This window comes from Euprymna scolopes, chromosome 25, assembly GCF_053919585.1.
Source record: "Euprymna scolopes isolate OS-2025 chromosome 25, ASM5391958v1, whole genome shotgun sequence".
Lineage (NCBI taxonomy): Eukaryota > Metazoa > Mollusca > Cephalopoda > Sepiida > Sepiolidae > Euprymna > Euprymna scolopes.
In genome coordinates, this window is record NC_136506.1 from 41,102,528 (window position 1) to 41,125,159 (window position 22,632).

Consider the following 22,632-nt stretch of genomic DNA (forward strand, 5'->3'; position numbering starts at 1 on the left):
TTGCCAATAGTGTGAGGAATATGCAGGGTATCATTGATCTTTTGGGATTACTATTAGTCTGAAGGAGACTAAGGTCATGTTCACACGTCCATCCGGTAGTTTGTATGTGGAACCAAATAGTTTTGCCAACCAGAGACTTGCCGTTGTTGACACATTTGTGTATTTGGGTAGTACATTTGCCAGAGACGGAACTCTGGAGGCCGAGGTAAACTATAGGACACAGCGTGCCACTACGGATTGCGATAGCTTGGATAAGCGAGTGTGGTCTTGCAGGGGTATAACTCTTCGTACAAAGATCAGTGTCTATCAATCTTGTATTTTACCACGCATGCTTTACGCTTCTGAGTCCTGGACAACTTATGATAGACGCATAAAAGTCATTGAGAGAGTGCAGCAGACATTTCTGAGACACATTCTGAGCATCAGGTGAGCCACATTTATACCTGATATCGATGCCCTCATGCTAGCTGATGTAGTATGCATCGGAAATTTTATAATGCGCAACCAGATGATGTGGGATGGACATCTGGCAAGGATAGACGACGAGATGGCCCAAAAGCCTGTTCAATGGTGAAATTTTACAAGGAAAGCGTCCACAACATAAACCTAGGAAAGGCTTTAAGGACAACATCAAACATAATCTAAAAGCTCTCATTGTTGATGGGCAAGGGGTGAAAGTGCTTCTAAAAGAAAAGTGGCGCTCCTTGGTCTATCATGGCTGTGATAGTCTTGAGAAGAAAAATATGAGCATGCTAAAATTAAAATAAAATAAATAAAAAACATAATAATAAAATTGTGAAACCTATTAAACAGGATAAAACAAACCAATCAAACAATATTCCAAAGGTGCATGGAAATGGGTGAATAATCAACAATAAAGCAAGAGAAAGATGGTCATCTGTCAAGAAGTGACAATCACCATGAAACTCTCCACGTCTCAAGTTTTTCCTTTTCAGATAAAATATATTTTTAACTCTTTTTCCAAGTGTTTTTAACAGGTTTTATTAACTGTTTGCTCTTATATATATATATATATATATATATATATATATATATATATATATATATATATATATATATATATATATATATATATATATATATATATATATATATATATATATATAATCAATTACAATTGAGATTTACCTTGTTTTCTGCAGGTGCCGTATGATAGCTAAGGGCGCTGACTGTCATCGAGAATGTCGTTTCGATGAAGGCTTGAGACACTTTTTGTAAAGATCCGTGATGCAGCTAATGAGTACTATATGTGTAGATATAACAGACACACACACACACACACACATATACCTATATATATATAAATAAATATATATATATATATATATATATATATATATATATATATATATATATATGAACCTTCCCTTTTTTATCACTGTATATAATAGAAACGCGTTTTGTGAACAGAACAGATATTAATAGCAGTATTTCTTGAAATAAATTTCTACTAGAATCTTTGAATTCAAGAGAACAATGCAAGAAGAACACCATTAATATTATTTGAAAATCGTTTATCAATATTAGAAAATGTCCCCTATTTTGGATATGTATTTTCTTCTGATTTTCGGTACAAATCATATCTAAGATAAGTTACAGAAATATAAATTATCTTTGTGATAATTTTGCAAAAATAGAACAGACTTAGCCGTTTTTTAATCTATGAGAGATGAACTCACACGAATACAAAGTTAATTGTATATAATAATAGAGAGTGATATAAGTGTAAACGAACAAAACTCGAAACTATACGCTCAAGCACATCAAACATATGTATCTTTAAGCTAAACACATAAACACAGATGAGTATGTTAGCATTTATATTTATATCTACACGCACGTTGGAGGCGATTATATATATATATATATATATATATATATATATATATATATATATATATATATATATATATTAGCCAACACAAAAACAGTCAAATTCCGCTTTTTGTTTAACGAAAGAAATATAGTGCGGATATGTTTAATTACTTATCGAAGCGTCGGAAAATACCTTAAGAATATTAAAAATACCTTAAGAATATTAAAAACGTTTATGTAGATACTCGTACAGGAAGATGAACGCAGAAAAACACAAACATAGAGACACACAAAATTATATCTTTTTTTCACTCTATAAATTCAACAATATAACATTGGAATTGATTAGATAATTCTAAATACTGTTTTATTTTGTACTATATTAATACAATTATTCTGTTGGTGTCACCGCCGACTTATTTTATGTACATCATATTTAATTTGGAAATCAGTATATCGATTTGAGTAAACTTTATGACATACAATACGCAATGTACATTGTATCAATAATGTTGCCGGCACATTGGATTGAACCTGGAAAACTGTTACTTATAAAAATATATTTTACTTAGCACGTATAGCGGTTAGGGTATTAGTCAATTACTGAATGTACATAAAATCTACATAATCAAAATAGTACAAATTAGCAGGACCTGTGTAAATTTCACAGTGGACTTTTTCAAATGTAACATATTGATGGTGGCATACTGCGGATGTCCAGCGTAAATGATAACGTAAAGCTTTTATTATATTGTACCTGTTTTGGTAAAACTGAGAAAGTATTTATCTAAGGAAACAGGGACACTTGGCGTAGCTCGGTCGTAAAATACGCTTAAATATGATATTTTCATTCATTCAGGTGTCGTATCTATTGTTATGAAGAAAATTTTCTATCGATTCTTATATATTATAAAGTGGTTATTAAAAATATAATCAAATGATTTGGGTTCATCAGCTTGAATCGAATCTTGAAGAAACTTATATATATATATATATATATATATATATATATATATATATATATATATATATATATATATATATAAAGCTGCACGTCTGTGTGTGTGTATGTCTGGTCACAAAATGGGTCCTATATGGTTGACTATTTTAAAAAAAAATGATTGCATATAATGATAAAAGATGTATCGAGACACGGGAATGAGTATGTTTGATCTGGCAGAACGGTGGTTCATTAAAATTGTGGCGTCTGAGTTCGCGCCTGGTCCAAAAAGTATGGAAATAAAAAAATTAAAATTAAAAAAAACAAACGTTTACAAGTGTTTTTGATAAAGATGTACATGAGTATACTTTGATAAGTATCTTTTTCCTTGAATAGTAATGGCATAATAAAATTGTTAGGTCTTCGTTCGCGCCTGGCTTCCATAGAATGGAAATACGCACAAACTGTAATAAAGACTTTTCATATCTATCTGCGTAAGTATACTTTGACAATGATATTTCAATTTAAAGATATATGGTATAATAATATTATGTGCTGTTCGTTCGCACCTAATCTCCATAGAATGTAAATATGCCACAAGTTTAACAAGGTTTTTTTTTTAAATATAGATCCACAGAATATTGTGATAAGTGTTTCAGTGTGAACAGGTATGGTATAATAAATGATGGGGTTTATCTATTTTATTTTTACTTTCATCATAATTTGTTTTGGTTTTGTTGGTAAGTGCCCGTTTGAGCGTGAAGAGATTAATGTTTTTAGCCAATTTTTCGGTATTTGTCGTCTGAAGGGTCCAGGTCCAAAACCTTGTGAAAATCCACTCCCCTCTGTCGAAAATTTTAGGCAGACATGCAAACATACATACATACATACAATTATATATTGGTAGCTCAGATTTTCGACCAAACCCGATTAAAGACTATCTCTGAATACGCTTTATGTCAAATTTCAAATGGTTAGACCAGAATTTGTCTGAGTAATTTGGTAGAGACCGCAGAGGTTATTTTTTTTAAATGTTTACCCCTATTATGACCCCCTAACATTTATTGTTTTGCGCTCAAATGAAGTTATTAAGTTAGATCCATGACCAAGGAACCTATATCTTAAATTTTAATTGTTTATATCCAAAATTGTCGGAGGAGTTTGGTAGCGTTCGCAAAGGTCAAATCGTTGAACTTTGACCGCTAAACAGCCAAATTTCTGTCAGGACATGAATTACAAAATTTTCCCAAATCTCAGTACCCTGTATATCATATTTTCAGTCTGTAAACTGAAAATTGAGAGAGTTATTGGGTGAGAAAATGTACACACACAGAGACACACAGGCACGTTCAATTTTCTAGATTAAACAAAAACATATACGTACTAGAATTTAAGCCCGGCGTTGCCCGAGTGTTTAGATGTGTATGTTTCGCAACAAAAAAAGAAGTGGTAGTAGGAAGGCAGGCTCGAACCCGAACCGCGAAGGAGGAAAAGAACGGGGGAAAAATCCCTGACATCTTGACGTTACGCCTACCGTCAAACCTAAGCGACTTATGGTTAAATTAAGGCTAGACAATCCAAAGGAGTGGATATCTTTAAAAAAATATCGTCGAAAAAAGCGCCCCGCCCCGTAGTAAAGTGCTTGATGAAGGTGAAGATATTAATGTTTTTAGCCAATTGTACGATATTTGTCGTATGAAATGTCGAATTTTAAAAGGATACTGATCTTGGTAAACTCCGTCACCTCTGTCGAAAGTTTAAGGCAGACAGGCAAACATACATAAACACATACATTTATATATCGGTACCTAAAGATTTCCAACCCACACCAATGAAAAAGCTTGCAGTCTCTCTGACTAGTCTTTATGCAAAATTTCAAATGTTTAGACCAGAAATTATCTGAGTAATTTGGTAGAGACCGCATATGTCAAACTTTTTGTAAATTTTGACCCCTATTGTAACTCATACAAATTCATTTTTTGGGCTTAGATAAAGTTATTATGTTAGATCCATGCCCAAGGAATCTATATCTAAAATTTCAAGTGTTTAGATTCAAAATTGGCGGAGGATTTTGATAGAGATCTCAAAAGTCAAATCGTTGAACTTTGACCGCTTAACAGCCACATTTCCAGCAGAAAACCAATCACTAAATTTTTCCAAATCTACGCACCCTGCATATCAAATTTTGCGTCTGTAATCTTTTAATTGACAGAGTTATTGCGTAGGAAAATGTACAGACCCACACACACACACACACACACACACACAGACATACACACACATATACCCAGACACGTTCACTTTTATAGATATAATAGCATTTCAGCCTCGCGTTTCCAGGGTGTTTGGATGTGTATGTTTGGCAAAAAGAAATGTAGTAGGAAGCCAGGCTCGAACCCGTACAGCAAAGAAGGAAAAGAACGGGGTGAAAACCTTACATCTAGCTGTTATAACCACCGCCAAACCGGAAGTGGCATTTTCAAAATTAAAGCTAGACAATCGAAAGGAGAGGATGACTTTAAAAAAAATATCGGAGAAAATTGCGACCCCCATCCCCGGGAGAAAAGTGCCCAATTTAAGGTGAAGATATTAATGTTTTTTTTACGAATTTTTCGATGGTTGTCGTCTGAAAGGTCGAACTTTAAAACCATACTGATCTTGGTAAAATCCGTCATCTTTGTCAAAGATTTAGGCAGCCATGCAAACATACATGCATGCATACATACATTTATATATTGGTAACTAAAACTTGTCGACCCAAACCGAGGAAAAAGCCTGCACTGTCTCTGAATACCCTTTATGTAAAATTTCAAATGTTTAGACCATAAATTTTCTGAGTAATTTGGCAGAGACCGCATACTCTGTAGACTTCAAAATAACAAAGTTATTGCATAGGGAAATGTACACACACAGACACACAGATATACAGGCACGTTCACGATAACCTATCTCTTAAATTTCAAGTGTTTAAACCCAAAATTGGCGGAGGAGTTTGGTAGAGTTCCCTAAGGTCAAATCGTTGAACTTGTCCCTTTAACAGCTAAATTTCCGGCCGAAAACGGATTACAAAGATTTCCCCAAACCTCAGTACCCTGTATATCAAATTTCGAGTCTGTAGACTTAAAATTGATTGACTTGTTGTGTAGGAAAATGTACACACACAGACACGCAGACACGCTAACTTTTATAGATATACTAGCAATTCCACCCCGCTTTGCTCGGGCCCTTTGTTCTGTTCATAAGGTTTTGTGCATATGTATATACTAAAAAGTGTGAATATGTAAAGTAATATATATATATATATATATATATATATATATATATATATATATATATATATATATATATATATTAGTCTTCCTTAACTACCATACAGAATAGGCAGACATCCATTTTTAGTTTATATATATATATATATATATATATATATATATATATATATATATATATATAGAGAGAGAGAGAGAGAGAGAGAGAGAGATATAGATAGATGGTTGGATAGATAGAAATATTGATGGATAATAGATAGATTGGACGCAGTATATAGTAAGATTTAAAAAGATTAGCCACTACCAAGAATCGACACCAAAGCGTTCAACTCACGACTTATTTTGCCTCTGCCGTACCATGACTGGACTATGAAAATATGTTTACTGAAAGGCTAAAAATTAGAACATGAACCGTTATGCATTCGGCCTTCACCTGGTAGATTTCATTTTTTTTTTAATTTTCACACTTTTGCACCGATTCTTCCGAGCTAACACACAAATATAAAGGTTTGCATGGACTCAAATACCTTGTATATGAAGTTTCATGTCTGTAGACCAAAAACTCTTGGAGAGGTTTGGTAGACAAATTTGTTAAACAAAAATATATACGTACCCATAAATATATATGGAAACAATTTTGTGTTTACTATAAACTTTTTACGCAAATATTCTGGAAGTATTAGTTATGTAGCATATCTGCATGAATATAATTACACTTAATAGTTAACTAAAGATGGTTATCCCATTAGAAACCCAAGAAACTAATAGAATCTTAATGAAAATGAATGTTTAAAAGAATATCCAAATTAGCTAAATCTTTTGCTAGTGAATGCAATTTCAGACCCAATATAGGAGAAAATTGTATTTTCTTTTTAAATATAAAAAATAGAAAAAAAGGGGTTTAATATGAATATCAATACACACAAAGAGAAACAAATTTATATGAGTATAGATAGATAGATAGATATATAGATAGATAGAGATATTTCACTTTAGCTCAAACTCGAAATCAAACCTTTGAAGAATTCTTTGTCAAATTATTTATAAAAATCGTTGATTAAATGCCATCAGCTATAATCGAAACCGAAACTGAAACTAATGAATATATCACCGTAAAAGTATTTATTACAAGAAATAGGTCATAACTATTAAATGACAGTAAATCGGGGGAGGAACGGTGTAACCATGATACACAAAGTAAGAGACAAACTATTTTAATATTGATTGTTAATTCTTAGTGTAAATTTCTGTAACACTCCCACGTTAATAAAATAAAGTTACACCGACAAGCATCGATACACTCTGAAACTAATAATAGATATTCCACCTGTTTTCACTTATATATATATATATATATATATATATATATATATATATATATATATATATATATATATATATACATATATATATATGTATATATACATAGAGAGAGATAGATATAGATATTCCACCCTTTTGTCACTTATATATATATATATATATATATATATATATATATATATATATATATATATATATATATATATATATGTATATGAGAGAACAGGAAAAGAGAATGTTTATTTGTTCTCGAAATTTTATCTATACCAGGAATAAAAAAATACCTTCACATTCAATTGTGTCGCAAATTTCCTTATCGGCTTTTAACCAAAATATCTAGAAATAAGTGAATTTGGCTCTCTCACATAAAATACCTGTTTAAAACGTCCTTTTTTAGGAAACTTGGCTGTGTGAGTGTGTTTGTCTGCTGAACAATAACTTTGATATTTCTATTTTCAAAGATATTTTTAAGCACACTTGCTTGGTCCAAATCAATGTTTTAAAAATGTTGGTGGGCAAATATAAAATGTATAATTAACATATCCATATCTATACATCAAACAAATAGCAATTGCATTTCATAAAACCTTTAAGCTTGCACCAAATAGAACACAGTTAGATAATGTATATGCTTGCATATGTAATAAGAAGAAACTTCTTTTTAAATAATGGTGAAACTGAACTGATTAGGTTATGCTCATAACGTGTAGACTTTATTAACGGAATCCAATGTTCAATAAAGTTTATATTTCAGAAGCAGCAATATATATTATAGTGCATACTTAAAGATATTTCTAAGCATTAATTTATTTTCACTATTGAGTTATATTTTAGAATTTATCGTAACCAGTGTGTATGTCGATATATTCGTAACCAGTTTTATATTGACTTTATAACTTTGAAAAAGCCAATAGTTATTTTAATTTATTTTATGCTACCAATAATCAATTCAGAAGGAAGCTATTAAAGATTTCAAATCCGAACAATAGAAAAAATATTAATGTCTTAGCGCAATAGTAGCTAGTAGTTAATATCGATGATTTCCCTTATATTAATTCGACATTGCAAGTAATAATACTTCTGGCTACTTTTAAAATATCAGATTGTCACAGTGTACCCCATAACGAAAAAACATCCTTGCATTTTGCGAACACTGTAAACAGATATATCCGAGATATCTCTCTTAGTTTAAATTCAACTCATAACCTTCAAGAATTGACGATAATTCTTTCAATAACATCTTCTTTGAAAGACAAACTATAGTAACGTCTGTTCAAAATAGCTTCTTTACAAATAAAGTCACAGTATTTTTCCCAACAGAACATTGACCGAAAAAACGTCTTATAGCGTTACAATTCCTTTGTGGTCACAGTAGTTATGATCGCAAACTTTCAGTTTAACATTAACAGCGAATAAGATAACTTCATCGGTTTTAAAAAAGCAGCCGCTCTTCAAGTCTCGAAGACAAATGCAGAACAAAAGTTATTGAGTAATGGGTGTGCAATTCTCTTAAGGAAATGGTCCAATGTTTCGCCTCATTCTTGTCGGCGAGTTGCAAGTAGGTGTCTTTAAAATATCTCACTTTGGGAGCTTTATGTACGTAACGTTCAGTACATCGATTGCTGCTTCGTAGATAATACACTCCGAGATAATTTTGTCAACTTTGTGAGACAGGTAGTTGGTTAGGAGCGCACACTTATTGTACGTTCCGGCCTTTCTAAATAAAGAACCTTGATTAAAATCTGTAAATCTCTCCCTCCAATGTTTCCAACACTTGCCGACTGAATCGCTTTCTGGATCTGTTGTTAATCACCCCGGCCACATAAATTGCTCCATGCTTAATCGAATAACTTGTTATAAAAATAGGACGAGAGATCCCGTCTAGTAATATTTTATTTAATTAACTATCTTATTACCGTCTACTAGACTAGCGAGAATGTACAGGTTTTATAGCTTGGATTATTAAAGGGAAGATGATCCATATTCACAACAGGGTGGTTCATAATATAACACAATAATGATAACTAGTTTTTTTTTTAAAATTAGGTAGAATTGGATTATTTAATAACACTTGTTTATCTAGAACATAAAAGATACTCTATGGGTATCGTTCAAAACTGGGGACAATTAATGTAAGTAGAGACACGTTTTATTTATGATGTGTAACCATGGTGAACGATATATTAAACCTCGGTAGCTTAGCTGTATTGAAAATTACGAAAAAGCACAAATGAACGCGTGACGTGTTTACATCCATACAGGCGTGTAGATTATAGCAGCTTTTATTTCAATGTTTCTAAAAAAAATTCTTTCTGGTTATTTTGTCTGATAACTATTAGTTAATATTATCTCCCACAATATATAATTATTACAATTTTTCAAACGCTGTACCACACTAATATGATCTCAATTGCAGATGTGATAGCGGCTTTAAGACACGTGCTCTCGATGATGTTTTTCTCAAAAAAGTAATGCATATTATGTAGAAGTGTTTGAGTGGAAGTTTAATTTTGACATTGTTTTATCATACGTATTTCGTGTTCTTACACTACAAAAGCGCCGCCATTTTAACCGAAGTTGATACAGTAGTTGTAAATAATTAGAAATAACTAACTAAAAATCTATCAGAGAATGAAAAAAAATAACCAAAGAAAATAACCATAAAAATAATAAAATAAGAACCATAGATATAAATAATATGAGAGCAGGAAAGATTATAAAAAAAATATATATTTCTAAATAAGAAACCTGTCTAACATAAGATAAAATAATACGAAACAAATATTTGCAATTAGTCTGCGACTAAAAATTTAATGTTTTATCTAATAAACTGAGGTGTGCAAAGTGATTTTTGAGCTTGTATGGCAAGACACATTCAGCGCTATGTTCGGTTTTAATCATAAGACGAAACAAACTAATAAATGTTTAGTACAAGACAGGTCATAGCGGCTCAACCCATCAATTTAAACAAATAAATGCTAGGCCAGTACACCTATACTAACATTTCATTCCTTTTCTCTAATTTTATCTCGAATACTTTTTTAATTCTCGGTACAATTTATCATTTAAGCTCAATTTAAGGCAGACAAAACTATGTCTACAAATATCTTCGTGGACACATTTTTAATTGAAAACATTAAATATATTTGAAGAAGTAGGCTATGGTAAGTGTATAAACTGGCTATTTTGTACCAATGTCTTAAAGAACAGTAGTGTTTAGTTATTCTCAATAGTTATATTGTTAAAACTCGAGATAGTAATCTAAATAGTCGAACACATTAAGCATAAATATTCATTAAGACTAATTTTGTTATTTAAATATGATAGACGTATGTGGAAAAACACTAGATACTCTTGTGGGGGTGTTATTGACCCTAAATATAAATGCCTTATCTAGCAATTCATAAAGAATGTCTTTTCATGAAATGTACAAAACATTTGTAGGCCAGTCAAAGAACCTTGAAAGGGATTTTCTTAAATCTAGAAGGTCCCAGAAAGTTCCTAAACATTTGTTAAGTGTTGAGACATGATGTTGAACATAGCGGAGTAGGATCATGAGTGTAATTGCCAGTAACAAATATGGCGGCTGAATGATAGAATAAAAAATTCGACAACTTTTATAGTAACTTTAGAAGCTTTTAATTGGTTGCTCAACATGACTTGTGTTTATGAACACGATTGTCGAAACCATTGATTTCATACTACTCCCACCAGGAGTGAAAAACATTTCACAACCTTCAAGGAGGATTGAACGCGTTCTCAAATAATAAAATACCAAGTGTCCTTCTCTATAAAAAACGTTTTCGTGCTAACACCAGTTTATCAACACGGTGAGTTCAATTACAAATCCAGCGTAATATTCAGGATATTCTTTCAATAATATCGTTTATAAATAATTGATTTTCAAAATCCAGTGAACTAACTATTTACCAGATCGTTTGTATTTTCTTTTAAAAATAACGGTGTAAAAAATGCCGGTTCCAGTAAATAATGGTAGCGATTTTGCAGGTGAAGGTACTAAATATAGAAACGATTATTATTCATATTTACCACAGACAAAGCACTTTCCCAATGAGACATAAGCTTGTTCAGTGAATTAACGAGTATATTTAAACGGGACCAATTAGGGAGATGCTCAGCGTGAATTTCATTCAGATTACAGTCATATAGCAAATATGGGACGCTGGATACAAAGATGAAATTCTAAAGTTCGAGGGAATGAACTTTCATAGTAAAGCCCTTTATGGCTTCAGCTGACCTCTGCAATGAAGCGTGGATTACGCTACGTTCCGGATCAGTTGAGTCTATCTATGTCAAGAGGATATCAATGTTACTAGTTTCACGTCATACATTTAAATAAATATTAAGCTGTCACATTGAAGTAGTGGCCGATGGTTGGAGTTTGGTAGGCACTGCAGACATATTAAATAAGATTCTCATGTTTCAAACTTATACAACAATATCCAAGATATTAAAAACTAGTGATAAATAAATCAGCTCATATATGGGAAAATGTTCTATGCATGAGAGCATGATGGTTGTATTGGCAGTTGTGAATATTCTTAAAACGCAGATAAGAGACCCCTTCTACTTTGCATCACCATTGGCAATGCATAATGAGTATTTGTTCCAATTAATGTAACCTAGGAACGTTAGAAAGACGAGTTAAATCGCATAATAAAACTTTATATCCTGTAAAGACATACATGACTATTGTTTGGAAAGAATTCATTATATGAGGATTAGCACTATATTATATCTCAACTATAATGTAGCTTTAACCTTAAACCAAATGAGAGGTTAACAGGTGCGGAATATGTTTCTATTTTTTCCTAAGGGTGTACCATGCAATAACATCTAATGACGTTACCTATTTATGTTGCACTGAAATAGTTAATTAATGTAAATTATTAATCTTAATTATAACATTCTTCCCTTAATTATCTCACACAAACAGATCCATAGTAATTTCGCCTCGTGTCTATAGAATAAACAAATGAGAACAAACCATAATCGAAACATCATACTGAATTAGTGAACAAAATAAAACATGTTCTATTTATATTCTGAATGTTTAATATTCGAAGCAAACTAAGAAGAATATGCCTAGCATCGCTTTCATCAACTTTCATCAGAAGTCAACAGGTGCAAAATCTGTAAGTAATTGACAATAGCTTACTGTATTACTGTAGGATTGGCATAGAAGATGATCCTCTCTCTTTCGTTATAAATTAAATATTAGTCGATTGCTTCGCAATTCTCAAATCAGAAATACTTTAAATATTAATTTGAAATAGTAATCATTTCGTGGATATCTTTATATTATTTTTATTCTATTAGACTTCTTTTCTCATTTTGGGTGTTTTTCTATTCGGTTTTAGTCGTTGTAATCTCCGACCTTCTTCAGGTGTATTTTGTCGAACTCGGGAATGTTTCTGTGTTATATAGCAGGGGGCTCATATTGGGGACTTATATAACAGTTCCTGTAATACGGGGACTCAGAAAAGATACTGATGATAATAACGAAGGAGACATTTATACATATTACATCACGGCGACGATTGTGAAAAATCTTTGAGGTTTCATATTAATGCGGAGTGGGAGATATATGCAAGTTCTTAACACATATAGAGAGGAAGAAATACTTCACTTATGATGATGGTGATGAGGACACATAATACTTGGACGGGTTTACGCAGAGTTCCTTATAAGATGATGATAAAACACATTTACCTTTTCAGTTGTAAAGAATGACAACACGAGGCAATACTTACAAAATATAGATGATTTCTTTATTCTTCAATCGGCCGATCGGTGACGTCAGGAATTCCAGCCTTTTCGACTACATTGTTTACTCTTCAACCCTTCGCCTCTAAGGGGTTCCCACTCTCCAACTCTATCACCGTGTGTGATCTGCTCTAATTATCTCATCCTCATCAACTCTTTAATCTCACCTGACTGACCACTTACCTCTAACTTCGAATTGTTAGACTCCTAAATTGAGAAATATCCTTTTTGTATGACGTCAGAAGTGTGGTTTTCAAACGTGACTAATTTTCACGTGGCTTTACATGTTTGTCCAAACATTTTGGCAAACAAAAGAATCATGAATTCTAATTCTAACCTATTTTTAAACAATAGATTTTTAATTTGCATTGCCCCGTCATTAAACTGACATAGTTAATATTAAGATTTCGAAAAAACGGCTACCGACTCTTTTTCCGAAATAAGCAATATTTTACTATTTCTGATAGAATTAACAATTGACTGAATTTCTAGCATTCCATTATCCATTATCTTTAAAACTCGCCTTATCCCAAGATCATTTTTACTTGTCCAGTATGGCCTGTTACTTACATTATAAGGGGGCAGCACTTTCATGTAACATCTGGGATCAAGACGGAATTTCGAACGGAGCTCATTATTTACATCAAGGAATACGCATGGTTTTGTTCTGTCAGCTATGTCTGAATGAAGGGCATAGGTAATTCACCATCGCATTTCTGGTCCCCTACGCTGAGAATTGAACTTTTATTTTACGCAAGGGCGCGTGATGTAGTGGCTAGACTACTTGGAAATATACTTGTAAATGTGATATTTTCCTGAGGGTTGAATGTTCAATTCTGAATATAGGCGACTGAAAAATACAATGGCGAATAACTCGTGATTTGTGAGAACATAAGTCCTGAAAATCAAAATAATACGAATGTATCTCTTATTTATTTGTATCGATAAGCGTAAATACCTTTCAATGTTACTGCAAGAAGAAAAATGTTTCAATTAGTCATTTCACATATAATTTAGAAATAGACTGCATGAATTTTTTTACCATAATATCTAACATGTGTCAGTGTTTTACGCACATAACAGAAGCAATTATCAAATGCAAAAACTTATAACAAATAATAATTAAAAATAAAACTTTATATATACAAACATCTATATGCAAATTGCTTTTTCCTGAAAGTGACAGTTTAGAATAAGAACACATGAGTTTTTCTATTGTATAAAGTAGAATTCATTTGCAACGTAACGCTTTGACTTTAATTTTTGTTGAGGGCAGTTATTTTGCACGTGCATTTATTAAGATTTAATTCCTTAATAACGTTAAAATTTCTGTCTATTATGGGATTGCTTTTGGATTAAAGTCTTTCACGGTGTCTATATTTACAATGTCCCCCCCAAAAAAATAACCGCTGATTTTCGTCAGGTACATATGTTAATCATGGGTATATATTTTATGTATAACAAGGTGACCAAATTATATAGTTTTGATTAAACTCTAATAAAATCAAGAGAGATTTATCGTGTCTATCGCATTAATTAAGTATAATGGGAAATATGATGGGCAATATATATTTATGTATATATATACGTATATATATGTATATATATATGTATATATAGAGAGAGAGAGAGACTTATATGTAATATACTGAGTGCCTGTAATTCAGTAAGTTTTCATATACCAATGAGTTTTAAGCCAGAAAGAGTTGACTTAAAGAGCAAGCTACAAAATGACCATATTTCATAATTGAGTATTTATATACTGTGGAAGCAAAATCAAGACTTCAACAGGGTGTTGATTGCAACAAAAAGTGTAATCAATGAACCGAAAACATCAAACGCCCTGAATTATCTCCCTTTAATTGTTATAAGAAATAAAAATCGACCCAGTTTCCAACAGAATTAACTAGTAGCAATTAACAAAATAATTGGATTATCTCCCCTCATAATTGTATTTAGAAACGATATAAAAACATTCAAGTAGAATGACAATAAATTTTAAAACATTAAATAATAATAAAAAGATTAGAGAGCCTCATTCGAAATATTGTACAAGGATTTATATATATATATATATATATATATATATATATATATATATATATATATATATATAATGCAGCCTTTTTAGTTATTCTCATATTCAATTAAACATTAAACCTAAAATGGCCTTAATCTAAGTACTACAAAAACGATAATATGTAAACATTACCTTGCCACTAATACGAAACTAAAATTAACCGTAACGTTATTCCAAGGTTGTTTCAGCCATACTATAAATGCAGGAATAAAAAAAATTAAAAACTCGTCTAAAAAAAAAAAATTAAACATTTTGGAAATAAAAAAAAACAGCGAGATCTAATTTAGGAACTCAACGAATGGGATATATAAAGGTTTTAAAAATGGCTTAGGGTTTTCTGTGAAAACTTCTGACTTTGTTCTTAAATAGTGGTACAACACTTAGGCGATATATTTATACATAAATGGGCTTTTCCGTAACTACAGCAAAGGTAAATGTTTCTCACATACTTTTCCCGCTAAGGGATTTGTTCTGTCTCTTAAAAGATGTTCTAATGTCAAAAGTATGCTTATTCATAAAGTCTGAAGAAATGCTGGTTTGGGAAAATTTTCAAACGGTATAATGTTTGAAATTGTTGGACTGGACATAGACACAATTATAAAGTAAAATGAAATACACTTTCTGTTGCCATCAACACCCTGTTTGAAGTCTTGATTTTGCTTTCACAGTATATATATATATATATATATATATATATATATATATATATATATGTGTGTGTGTGTGTGTGTGTGTGTGTGTGTGTGTAAAAGAAAATTAGATTAAGTCAATAAAATTTAGTTAATATTTCCAATAATTTAATCAAAAAGTTAGTACAGTAAGGTGCAGATAAAGAAATGCATACACAATATAATATCACAAGATATCAGTAATTATTGGCGATATATATATATATATATATATATATATATATATATATATATATATATATATATATATACATATAATTACAATTTTAAGCTACAGGTAAAGATTGCAGTTAATATATCTGTCATCATTTCGATTTGAGAATTTTTCAAACTCTAAAAAATAAATTTATGAATATGTGAGGTTACATCATGCGACGTCTTATGAATATATCAATTAAATGTGAAAGATAGTACAGATAAGTTAAATAATAAATTGTATCAAGTGTCACCACAAAAAATGCAAATTAAGAAACATTTATAAAATTACACGCTTGAGCACATCTTGCGCGTTTAAAATATTAAAAAAATATGAAATTATTTTATCAATGATGAGGCTGGTTGTTTATAAATCTGCTATTGAAAATCTAATAGATTCTGAATTTATCAATTCAAAATTAATTGTTAACAAATCAAGCACATTTATCCCGTTTAATGAAACAAAACATTAATAAGTAAATGTTCAAAGAAGAGAACCGTTTAATTTATTTAAATACTATATTGGTGTCAATTATTGTGAGGTTATTACAAAAACGTTTAGTAAATTATTAACAAAAAAATTGATTACTAATATCTATGTATAACAAAATAGGCCTCCAAAACGCTGGCGCCATATGAAAAAGGGAGATAGCCATTAGTCCCATGCTTTCGTGTGATGAATGAATGCGTGAATGAAGGATTGACATGAAATTCTTAAAGATAAACTGAAATGACCGAAGAATTGACTTAAATGATTAAATGAATAAAAAGTGAATAACTTTAATGAACTTAAGGATGAATTGAATGACATTAAGGATGACTTGAATGCTTTAAAAATAAATGGAATCCTTCAAAAATAACTTGAATGATCTGGAGAATGTCTTGAATGGCTTTGAGACTGACTGGTTGTAAAGTAGGTGATCATTTTACATTAAATTAATACAGAAAAGTGATCCCCACTTTATACCACAAAGTTAGACACATAAGTATAGCATTTAGTAAGTCAGATAATACAATTTGATCTTGACCAAAAGGCCACGATAAGAACATCATTTATTAACAACAGACCTTTGATCTTAACCAAAAAGGCCAAGCACAAAAGTGTTACTGACAGACCGACAGACCGACCGACCGACCGATTAACCGACGACAGAGTGACTTATAGAGTCGCTTGCACTGCTAGACATTATCTGACTTGGGTTTTGCATTCACTTTCATTTATTCTATCAAATTATTATATTAATTCCTTGGCGAGTAAATTCTATTCATACATCTATCTGCATGTGTAGTATCATGAGAACTAAACTCATAATGTATTACTTTTTCTCTCCTCCAGCAGACCAGCGACTTTTTCACATTTGAAAAAATTCGTCGGATAGCGCCGTCCATGTTTCCTTCTTCTACACGTATATTTGGTATTTGTTTTTCATATAACAATAAAATCGTCCCCGTTGCAAAGTCTCGGCATTTGCATTGGGTCCCTGCTTGCGTTTCTGGGAATAAGTGGATTTCGGTTAACAGTATTTTCATAACGGAAACATACTAATCAACATGGCGATACTCACCACACAAAACATATTCCTCCCTGATTATTAACAAGCCAGTTATTTTCCGCCAGCTTCATCTACGAGGATCAAGGCTTACTCAGACACATTAAAACACATGATGATTTATTGTTTTATTCGAATTAATAATAAACATATTCTTTTCTTCATAGACGGAAGAAGTGAGTCATAAGCAATAATAAAAAATTAACGACCTAGCGTATGCTCAGACGACCATCAATACTCTCGTTCTTCTCTTTCGCTCTATAGAAAATCGATCCGAAAAAAGATGTTACTAATTTCCCAGTTTACTCATAACATCATTTGCTTAGAGTATTTATTATAACAAGTACGCGACAATTTCTCCCATTGTAACTACGATTCGCAATATTATATCTACAAATCTATAAAAGTGAAATTATCTGTGTGTGTGCGTCTGTGTGTTTATATTTTCCTACTAAATTACTCTGTCAATGTTCAGTCTACAGACTCGAGATTTTACATAAGGAGTATTGAATCGGGAACATCTTTTTGATTGGTTTTCGGACATAAATTTTGATGTCAAGGGATACAAAGGTCAACGAGTTGACCTCTTAAAACTCGAAGAAACTTCTCTGCCAATTTTGTGGCTAAACACGTGAAATCTTAGATGTAGATTACTTAGACATGGATCAAATTTTGAATTTAATTTCAGCCTTAAACAATAAACAGTAAGAAGTTCAAATTGTGGTAAAACTTAAAAAATGACGCCTGCAGTCTTTACTAAAGTATTCAGCCAAATTTTGTTTTAAACATTAGAAATTTACATAAAGTGTATTCGGGAATAGGGCAGGTTTTTTACTCGTTTTTTGGGGGTAAATTGGCTTCCGAGACGTCAAAGTTGAAAGAGTTAAGCTTTGAAGACTCTGCTAAACTCCTCCGCTAATTTTTGGTCGAAACACTTGGAATTTGTGATGTCAGTCACCGTGACATGTAACACTTTTGCATATATATATATATATATATATATATATATATACATATATATATATATATATATATATATATAAAATATATATATACATATATATATATACGTTAATATATGTATATGCATACATATGTATACATATATATATATATATATATATACGCATATAAACATATGAACAGGACATTGAGGCTAGCAAAGACCGATTGAACTCCTAATTAGATTATAAACGGGTTTTATACATAACCATTATTGCATAAGCCAAGCAATAAAATGCTCATTTTCTTAACATACAAGATTTACTTTTTGTTTGGCAGTGTAAATGCATCAGATTCAATTAAAATGTAATGGTAAAAATAGGCTTCCATATCCCTTGACTCTTATCGGCTATTTAATGTCACTCTGTTGGGTAGGCGGTTATTGGGCAATGGGGCAGGATGATGAGGAGATAGAGAACTTGTAAATATCAATCTTTAATGTTCTTGTTTCCAGGTATCGTTTCTTCATGTCTTGAATCTGCAGCAGTTTGTCTTACCAGCCCATATGATTCATGTGTATTAGTCTCCTCTTTCATGGGTTTCCTTAAATATTTCAGCCTTTTTCAATATTGTTATTTGTTGTATCTTCCCAGCCATACCTCTGATTATTATCTTCTAAAATTATTTTTCAAACCTTTTCGGGATTATTTCTACTATTATATGTACTATTCTGATGTTTTTCCATCATCTTTATCTCCTTCAGGTCTTTGGCGAACTCTATGTATTTGCTGTTTTTCCTTTTCTGAGATATTCAACCGGAACGGCAAAGTCTACGATTTGACAGAACATTTATTTTTTGTTTATTATTACGACATCCGGTTTTCTTGTTGGATAGGTTCATCTGTTTGTATTTCCATGTCCCAGGAATATTATGATTATCGTTTTCCAGTACTGTAGCTGGCTTATATCTGTACCATTGTTTGTGCGTTCGAGGTACAGTTGTTTGTATGTTTTTGTAGTCCTATTGGGTCAGATTGCTGCATGCCCTTGCTTTATAGTTTCATCTCTTTGTCTAGTATCTGCATTTGTTGATTTCTTGTATTTTGTCGATCTTTGCTCTTATGTGGTTAGTTGTTATTTACTTATCTTGTGCTGCAGTTATTAAGGATGCAGTTTCTCGGTTTACGTGTCTATTTCACATCACTATCCAAGTGTTTTCCTTATTCTCAGCGTTTGTTATTCTGATGAATCTTTCTGTAGTTGTCTCTCTTCTTATTGTTCTTCTCCTTTGTCTCTGTTTTGTTTGTTTTTGCTTTTATAATTAACCTGCCAGTGGTATGTATTGTATATTTCTAGTTCTTTTTTTGTGTTATTCCCACAGTTTTCTACTGAACCAGTTCTCTTCGCCGTCTTTCTTTTTCTTGTATAGTCGGGCAACATCGTCCTTTGGGTGTAAACCATCATCATCAGCATCATCATACTTATGATGATCATCATCATGACGATTATGATGATGATTTTCATCATGATCAAGTAACGTAAAGTAAAGTATACGGAGTGCCATGAAAAACACTATGGGATGTCCACGATATTCCCCAGTTATATAGAATCCATTTTTCCTATAAAGTAAAAAATAAATCCAAAAGCACACAATAAAGAATTAATGCATATTAGTAACGAAATACTAGATGATTTTTGAAGAAAATGTCTTTGCAGTACAAAAACAAGGTTATAAGTAATAAAAATTGTTAAATATCAATTATGCTCCATTGAAGATGAATATACCTGCGAATATTAGACATGTCCTTGCTTTAAAACTTAACGCAGAAAATATTATATATTACAACATATATTATTTTAGAAAGTATTTAAATTAAGAAATTTACAACATCGTTCAAAAAAATTTTGGTGTATATTCTTGAATGTTACAATAAAATTGAAATATATGTGAAATGAAATACATTTTAAAATACGCGCACGCAAAGTCGAACACCTTCACATGTTTAGCAAACATGTGTTTTTAATAAGAACGAATAAAACTCGAGGAAATAGAATATGGAAATGTATATACGATCTTTCTGATATTTAAAAATATACTGTCAGATTAAAAGTTTTTTTTACATTTGAATTTTGAAGCTACACACGAATGAATTAGACCAGAACAAGAAAATGTAATGTAGGATGCATTTTGAAATCATCGTGCAATGATTAGTTAAGACACAATTTGAAAAACAATTAAAACATATTTTATTGTTTTTAATGTATTAATATATACAGCATAATCACGTTGTCATACCGGTTCCCGTAAGATCACCGAAGTTAAGCAACGTTGAACCTGGTCATTACTAAAATGGGTGGTCAACTTGGGAAGTCCAGGTGTTGTATATAGGAGGACGTCGACACCTCCATGCAAAAAGTTACAAAAACCTAACGTTGTCATCTCCCCTAACGGAGATATACATGTGAACGCTTGTGAATTTCATACTCCCATGAAACTTTCTCCTTCGGAGGAAGCCGGTTAAACCCTGAATAGGGTTGGTGCTGACTGCATACACAATATATTAATGATTCTTTTTCAGAGTTTTGCTAAGTATGTGACGGGACCCACGTGTTGTATGTAGACTGTTTCAATGAAACCAAGAAATAGAAATAATTCGACTCACTGTTTTTCGGTGAAACGACGTACCTTTATTTACATGTACTTTCGAGCAAAACGCCTTGAATCTTGTTCGAAATCTATTTGCCTTAAAAAAAGACTCCGTTGTGACAACTCGTGGAATACTACCTTTGTCTGATGACGTTTAGGGTGCGTCTTTTGGAGTAACTTTTGGATCACGTGTGCAACACGTCTATCTGTTGTCTTTGTGTTATAATATTATTTCTTTTTCGTCCGTGTAACTTTAATTCCTACAACGCTTGGTCATTTGCATACAGCGGCCGCTGTCACACGCGCGTTCGCCCTCTGTTAGATTCATATTGAAAACGAACGGTTTTAGCTAAATCCATAATACATAATCAACAGCCCTTCAATTATTTTCCTCATCCTCCATTATTTTCTCAAACAACTACTACTGCTATTAAAACTACATACATAATCTTCTCTCTCCTAATATTTTACTAACCGTAATAATGATGAGAAAAGAACGTACTATTCATTTCCGTCTTATTACTACAACTAGTATTCATATATTCCTAACGGATGTACTCTTAGAAAAGAACCCACGGATAAACAATCGATATACTCAACAGGATGGACATTTTATGAATGGTTTCATGCCAACAGAAAGAATGGATAAGGCAGCAAAGAGAATTCCCATGCTAGGAACGTAATATTTAATTTTTAAATTGACGAAAATTTAAGAGCTGTAAATCAATCTACTTGAATAAGTTTAAAATCCCCAAAAAGTAAAGAAATTAATAGAAATTCAGAGGGAAAATGCAATAAAAATTCCAGATAAGAAAACAAAAACATGAAAAAAAGCTGAATCCATGTTTTAATTCGGCTTCAAGATATTTGATACAGTATATAAACACGGAAGAGAACATTTATAGAGCTGCATTTCTTTTAGCATGTAGATACTCTTTGGAATATTCATATTGTGAAACTCAAGATATTTTAATTCCAATTCAAGAAGAGGACAAATTAAAAATTTGATAAGCCCAAAAGATATAAGGAAGATGTGGCAGTGCTTAATGTGAAATAATCACTACACCAAACGTCGTACAATATAAAAGAGAAAGATCTGATAAACTGCTTGATTTTTGAGTGGATTTTCAATCTATCAACACACTGTGAAATTCTAGATAATGTAATATCAATTCTAGTAGAGAAGAAAGGAAGACGTTGATAAACCAGAAAGATATGTTAAAGATATAACGCTACTTAATGTGAGATAAGCTCTAGTAAACTTATTAAAATATAAAATAGAAAGACGTGATGAACGGTTCAATTTTTGACTACCCTCTCAATCTATCCACCGATACAAGTCTGGCGCAAATCCTCTTAATACTTATCGTTAAA

The 22,632-nt window shown here is 31.7% G+C and overlaps 1 pseudogene; it reads left to right on the top strand.

Moving 5' to 3' along the window:
- The first annotated feature begins 20,880 nt into the window (after positions 1-20,880).
- On the top strand, positions 20,881-20,999 carry LOC145247606 (5S ribosomal RNA; annotated as a pseudogene).
- Positions 21,000-22,632: the final 1,633 nt, after the last annotated feature.